This window comes from Centroberyx gerrardi, chromosome 2 (assembly GCF_048128805.1).
Source record: "Centroberyx gerrardi isolate f3 chromosome 2, fCenGer3.hap1.cur.20231027, whole genome shotgun sequence".
Classification (NCBI taxonomy): domain Eukaryota; kingdom Metazoa; phylum Chordata; class Actinopteri; order Beryciformes; family Berycidae; genus Centroberyx; species Centroberyx gerrardi.
This window is the reverse complement of record NC_135998.1, coordinates 25,878,967-25,886,825: the sequence shown is the minus strand read 5'-3', so window position 1 is coordinate 25,886,825 and position 7,859 is coordinate 25,878,967.

Below are 7,859 nucleotides of genomic sequence, written 5' to 3'. Positions count from 1 at the left end.
AAACCCAGTCATAGCCTCTTCACACTGGTTGTCTATCACTTTTATAAATTATTTAAATTTTTACTGAAGGCTTTTAAAACAAGGCTGGGTCTATATCACCAGTCTTTTAACTCCATATGAGTTTGAGCGCAGCCTGATATCCCTGGCCAAGGGTCTCTTCACCATCCAAAGTCTAGCTTAAAATCAAAGCGTTATCATGCTTTTGCTACTGGAGCCCTAGACTTTGGAACAACCTACATGAGGCTCGCAAAATCAATGTCTTTTTTACAGTTGTCTTCTAACCTGTAGTTGGGGTGAACTGGTGCAGATCAGAAGTGAAACTGTTACTTTGTTGGTTTCACTAGTTCAGTTGTGTTTCCCATTGCCAATGGCAATGGTGGACTTTCTGTTTGCAGACTTGGCAGTTGCTTGGAGGCATAAAATTCTTAGAACTCTCTCTCTCTTAGAACTTTCTAGAACTCTTGGAAACTTTAGTGTGTTTAATAATGTTGTCCAACCCATAGTTCAACCTACCTGTCCTACATTCTGATGCATTTAGGGTCATTGGGTTGTTTCAGTCTTTCAACATCAGACAGGTGACCCAGCTGGGGGTGATCCGTCCCCAGCTTGCATCCATATAGCATGTATAGCACAAGGGTCGCTTCTCTTGATCCACGGCCGTCTGGAGGCCCTCTCTGCAGCCTCTGTGTGGTTTTGATGGCCCTCCTCTTGTGCACATCCTGCCTCCAGACCCTCTGCAGCCTCCATGGGCACAAACTGCACACCAGCCCTGCTGCAGCACTCGGCCTCCTGCATCCAATCCTCCAGAGCAGTTATTCTCAACCTTTTTCACATCAAGGACCCCAAATGTAGTCCACATTAGGGCCACAGACCCCCATTTGATGAGATTTTGTCTCTTGGACCCAAATCTGAGAATATTTTTATTGTTAGATATGATTTTGTCCAGAATTCCATGACTATCTGTATTGTAGGTAGAGAGAAAACAGTGAAACTATGATCAAAGTAGTCATTCTTCTACATTCTTTAATAGTGTTAACTTCTTGTAAATTAAATAATGGTGAAGTTTAACAATTCATCAACTTGCCTGGGACCCCCTGAAACCCCCTCAAGGACCCCGGTGGTCCCCGGACCCCATGTTGAAAACCACTGCTCCAGGGAACGGTCAGGATGGCCTGTCTTCACATTTCATACAACATCACAGTGTTTGGTCTATAGCCATGATTACTGAAATGGTTTCTTTCTGGTCAACCTTCATCTGTCAGTGTTGGACAGTTCGGAGAAGCCCCACCTGACACTCTCGGCTGTAGGACGTTTGGGATGTTGGATAATAATTGAATATAGCAATGTGGAATACAAAGAGGAGGGACAATGCACTAAATGTTGGCTGGCATGGAGCTGGAGCTTTTTCACATCAAGATCAAGGTTTATAAATAACTATGTTGGCCTGGATTTCTACTTATGTGTATTGCTAAGATCTAATTTCATTCTGAGACCTTTCTATAAAAGAGGTTCCTGAGGTCATGATTCAAGTATGCTTTTGATATGATGAGGCTGGTAGAAGCAGCCAGTCTGATGGTTTCGTTTGTTTACAGTAATCATACTATTGTTTCAAAATGAACGTGGTAATGATTTATTGATGTTAAAATGCTACACATACTACCTTTAAGACAAGCAATCTGATTGGTCAAAGACACATTCCAACACATTCCAACTGTGATTATAATACCCATAATACCCCATAAAGCCCAGATAGCTGGGCTTTATGGGGGTTTATTGGTTGCTATGTCAAGTCTTGTGGGAACTAGTTAACATTTCATGGTTTCTACTGTTTTGTATTAGCCTGGTTCCAGACTCCTGAATCTGAAGAGTGGGCGTCCCACCCACTCTTCAGATTTTGACGAGCAATTCAACAGCGATTTCTCGATCTGAGAAACAATCGAGCCAATCAGCGCCTTTGTGGGCAGGACTAAAGTTTGAAAGTTTGTGCAACGATTTTTCATTGGCGTTTCGGCAGAATAATATTTGTTGAAATCACCCCCTTAACCAACATATTGTCTTTGCAAAGATTATATTTTTGTCAAGAACGACGTTGATAAGAAGTTGGTAAATACGCCCAGCATCAGTGTAACTGAAAATAATGTCAGAGCAGCCGGATACATCAGTCACTACTACACACACACACACACACACACACACACACACACACACACACATACACACTCACACACACACACACAGAAAACGGCTAAAAAGGAAGCAATCTCAGGCTGAATAATGGAGTGGTAACGAAATGGCCATTCAGTCTGAATATCAGACTAGCTTTGTATGTATGCACACTAGAATGTGTAAAGAATGTCAGTCAGTGTATATGACCTGGTAACCATTATATAGAACCATTAAACATAAAAGCTATAATATCCCCAGGTAATATTGCTCTAACAAAGGCTGCAGTTCAACAGAGGCTCCACCTACTGCATGTGAACCAAAATTAGCCAACAGTTCTTGGAACTGTCGTGGCATTCTGCACAATGTGATGCCGTCAGTATTTGCAGTGTTATATCATTATTTGTTCAAAGAGCTGCCTCAAATTTACACAGTTTTTTTAAACAGCCAAGTTTGTTCCTGTGGATGCAATGACCTACAAGAGCGTCTTTTGAGAAAGTCAGATTTCTATGTCATTTTACTGCCATATTTTATCAGTGAATGTTTTGTTATGCGTCATTCACTGATGATGGAATGCTGTTTCTGCAACCTGTTAGCATACAGAAAAGGCAGAATGTGCATTGTCATTTTGTCTGGATATAAAATGTATTCTGAGAGCAACATGAACACTTTACAGAGCTTGATATCCATTGGTGCATACTTTACGCGGTCAAATAGAAGATAAATATGTGATTTCCTCACGTATCAGTTGCGCAAAGGTTGCCTAAGGAAAGCTGTTTGCATTAGTCACGCCATGCTGGCTCGGTGAAATCCACTGGATTGCCATTAATCATGTTTTCAAGGAAACCTTTTCCCAAGAGTCTGTGCTATATTTGAATTGGCTCTGTTCTCATAGTCCAGAGTCCCTGGCACTGTGAGCATGTATCTAAATCATCTGGCACGGCTCTGTCGGTATTCTCCACACTTTCCACACCACTGTTAGACATTTGCAATTGAAAAATAGATAATCTCATGCTCTATCTGATTTTTCTATATGTTAACTGAATGCCTCAGCCATGCAAGTGCTGTCAATTAAAGATTGCTGTGGTGTAAAGAACATGCTTCCTTCATAGTTCACATTTTAGCCTCTAGATGACAACTGAATAAAGAAGTCAGTTTTCTTTTTGACTCTTTTTGCATCTAGGTTGTGAAGATAAACTAACTGTGAGAAACTGAGAATGTACAAAATCAAATGTTCTTTAATTGTATAAGCACAGTAAATGTACAGGAGTTTGTCTTGAAGTACAGAGACATATAGACAAGCTTCACTGTACATGCTGCCTGTACAACGACAGGACCTCACACACAGTGCAATGGACTATGCATATTACTCTACACTGAATATTATTGTACATTGATCAATAATGCATAGCTTTATGCATTCAAGCAGCACATTATACTCCAGCGCAATTACAGTTGTAAAGGGAGGTGTAGTGAGTGACACCCAGGTCAAGGCAGAGACTGGAGGAGCTGCAGGTGGCAGTCTGGTCTACAGTGACACTTAACTGCAACTGTCTGTTTCACGTGCCTCAGATTTACTTTGTCACTAGGCCAAGTACTATGCTGGTTCCATGAGCATTAAGTGCAGCCAACAGATAAGGCAGAGTGAACATGGAGTGTCATGAGGAGCTCCGTGATCAAGGTTATTTTTGATAAATGTATGCGTTTTATGACAATTTCAGTAAATTTACCTCATTAATCCAAAGCAGTCAAAAGTGAAAAATGATTCAGTTACATGGATATGTTATTATTTTTCCAAAGCAGCAATGCATAGCTCTTCAACATCAACGTTCGTGGGATCTTATGTCATTGTAATCATAGATATTGCGATCACCTCCTGCCATCCGTGAGCTCAATGATGGATGCGGCAACCCAAAGAGTCGCTGAAATTATGGGTAGGAAAATGTAAAACAATCTAAAATTCTCGGGCTGGTTGAGTGTCAATGACCTCGATACACACCACCATGCATGGGGGCTATTATCTATCATGATGGTGACTTATCCCCTCTAATGGATCCCTGGCATTATAGGAGATAAATAGCAGCTCATTTAGTTAATCACTGATGATGGGATAACATTTACGGATTTTATGCTATTGTTCCTTTTAGAAAAGCGGAGCAATTACAGCAAAACCCTGCGGCCAGATGTTTGACCTCTGATTAAAGCAGACTGACAGCTGTATTAAACTGTATATGAATTATTTTACTACAGGTTTTAAGTTCTCCTCTGTTCTTTCTTTTCTTCCCTTTGTCCCACATGACCTGATAATAATCCTTATGTTATGCCACATGGTCATTCCTCCTTGCTTTAGATTGAGAGCATTAAGGCAAAATACATTTCATTAGATCACCGCAGATGTACATGAAGTTGGACCTGAGCCTAAGAGGATTGTATAGCGTTGTTAGTGCATGCATGTTGAACCTCACCAATGATTGGTTCAACCGGTTCATTGCAGTCCTACATACGATAGGGATCACAACCCCAATTTCTTTACCTTCATCAAGTTGCCATCTGGGACTTATGGCATTTTGTTTTGAAAGCTCCTTATAACAAAGTGTAACACATTTTATCAAGCGATATTTCATCAGCCTATATATTCATGAATGTATACAAGGCATTCTGGGTCATGTACCCTCTATATGTACGTCCATATGAGTGCAAATGCAGTGGTAATCCTGATTGAAAGACATGCTGTATGTTGTAAGCTGTTGCATTTTGAAATAGCCATAGCAGTGCTTTGGAGGCAGTGTCTACTTTTTTAAATAATGATCTGCACTCTAGCATTCTATATTCTGAATCTATCAATGAATGTACTATGCATACACAAGGAAGATTCTCTCTCTCTCTCTCTCTCTCTCTCTCTCTCTGTGTGTGTGTGTGTGTGTTCCCAAACAGTAATTTTGAATGAACGCTGATCCTGATAACCCCTTGTTGCGCCTGCTCATTTCCCTTCGCTCTCGTTTGAGCATGGCTTTAGCTCTTCAGCTTCATCTGTGACATAACAGGCCCGCTCGGAGCAGGAGCTCCGGCTCCGGGACGGGGATTACAGCTCATTCAGAGCGCCAGGTTTATTTTAGGGTCCAACTGGATAAAACAGGATTAGAATCACAATGAATCCCTGGGCACTCGGACCCAGAGGTCAGGTCCTCGGAGGCCTATGGCGTTTGAAATGTTTATAAATCTCCATCTGTGTTGTGATAGCTAAACATAGATTTGATCAGCTGTCATACCAGCGATGTGTCCATTTTTGATAAGTGGCCTCCTTTTGTAGAGGCTAGGTACGGTGGCAATGTAACGGTTTTATCTGGTCACCAATGTATTTTCATCCCTTTCCCCGTCACTAAGCTATATATACTGTAGCTCCTGTTCCATTTTGGGAAGCTAAAAAGCTCAGAAAACATACCCAAAATAAAAAATAAAAATTATTGCGCAAGAGAATAATAAACTTTACCTTTGAAGTGAATGGAAAGTAATGGTGTTGCTATGGCAGACTCTAACCACTCACATAACTGGCTTCCGTTTGGTGGCATTTCACTCTGACCTCGGGCATGTGTGTACTATGTGTATTAATGGAGTATAAAACATTTTCACAAAAGAATGAAGACACGAGAATGACACAAACAATAAGCAAAATATATAGAAACATACAGGACTCGTTAAAATTAGCAATGGAAAGAAGAGGAAATTGAATGACCAGAGAAGGAGGGGGTTGTGGTGTCAGAGGATTTTTAAAATCTTTTAACCTTTAACTACCGGAAGTCAGCTGACATACATGCTCTTTTTCAGCACAACCTTCCTCACAGGGGTACAAAAAATACCAAAATGTCCCACTCAAGTACTGTTACTTTGTTGAAATTTTACTCAAGTAGAGGTAAAATTACTGGTGTAAAAATCTACTTAAGTAAAAGTAAAATGTGGATCATGACTGAACAGTTTACGACTGGTCAGTTTCTGATATGCTTATGAAGAGCCTGCACCCTTGCTTTCACTTTCTCACATTTCCACACATTTATAATTGAGAGCTGAATACAACCACAGTCGTCTACTACCAGCCTCTGAGCAGTGTGATCGGAGTGTCTCTTATTCACTTTCACTATCCAGCCAGTTGATCTGTTTGACTTGAGCCCATGGCTGCCTGAACCCACAACCTGAAAGGAGCGGCTCAAATTCTGCTCACACTAGGGAAGTTTATGATACTGTGGACTTTACCAGAAAGTGAAGAGTGATTCATTAAAAGATGCATGATACAAAGACATCATTATTTACATTTTAAAAATTCTGCTTCCTTAAACAATACAATCTCTCTTGACTCTGCTTACAAACAGTCAGTATTGAATCAAAATTGGACCCCTAAAGAATAACTTCAGCTAGCACAAAGGCACTTAGATTTAAGGATACTGCAGGGCAAGTGCAAGATGTGCGTAGAGGCCTTGGTCTTGGCACAAGCACATCTACTGGAACAAAGCAACACCTTAGGATACCTGAGGATATTGGAGGAAATACACTGCCAGGGGGAAGTTCTACCGAAAAAGTTTAGCAAGCTGAGCAGGAACACTGGTTGAATGGGGGAAGTGCAGACAGGAAGAAGATTACCAAGAAAGAATTGGAATCTATAGGAATCTGGGATTTTATTTATTAATGGAGCCATCAAGAAACCTCAGCCAGTGGTTCAGTTAAGACCCCAAATGCCCTCTGTATTAAGACACCACAACACTTAGGACATCCAGTCGCGATTTAAAGTTAGGCTTTCCCAAGGTTGATCTATTTAAGGACATTAAAGGATAAGGCTGGCGTTTTTTAATGCATTGCTTACCGTCAACAAATCCTATGAAAATAACAAAATCAGCAATGATTTTGTTTTGCCAACAAGTCTCGTCCATGTAGCCGGTGCCCAATGAAGCCATGTCCCAGCAGCCATAGAACTCCATTGTATTAAAAAAACGATTAAAAACATGTCACAGAGCCATGCCGTTGCTCTGGGCAGCAAATTTCATCATCACGATGCACCGGGCCAGCCGACTTTTTCCTCAAGAATTTGTTCCCATTTGAATTTGATTTGGTAATAACTACAACAGCCTGACTTTTCGTGGAAACAGTTAGCGATTTTTTTAATTGAAACTATGTCTTTGTGAGCTGTATTTCAAGGTTTTTAGCTTACAATTGGAGCCAATGACTTCCGGGTTGACGACTAAAAACGATACGTGGGAAGTCAGAAAGTAACAGGAGTAGAACAAACGCATTGTTGATTTTGTTATTTTCATAGGATTTGTTGACGGTAAACAATACATTAAAAAACACCGGCCTTATCCTTTAAGTCCTTGAGCTTGAGTCCCTAAACGTATTTAATGGCTAATATTGCAAAGCATGTTGGGCTCAATCCAGGATGGAAAGAGTACCAAAATAACCCACTCAAGTAGAAGTACTGTTTGCCTGTTGAAATTTGACTTAAGTAGAAGTAAAATTACAGGTGAAAATTCTACTTAAGTAAAAGTAAAAAGTTGTTTGAAGGCTTGCAGCTGAAATGGATTGGTTTTAATAGTAAAGCTTTGTAAAACTGTTCCCCAAGAGTAGCTGGATTCTTTTCATTCTTCTGGTTCTTTTGTTTCTTGCACCTTGGCGGAGCTGCACAGTTGTGACAGATTTTTTACCTGATTAGC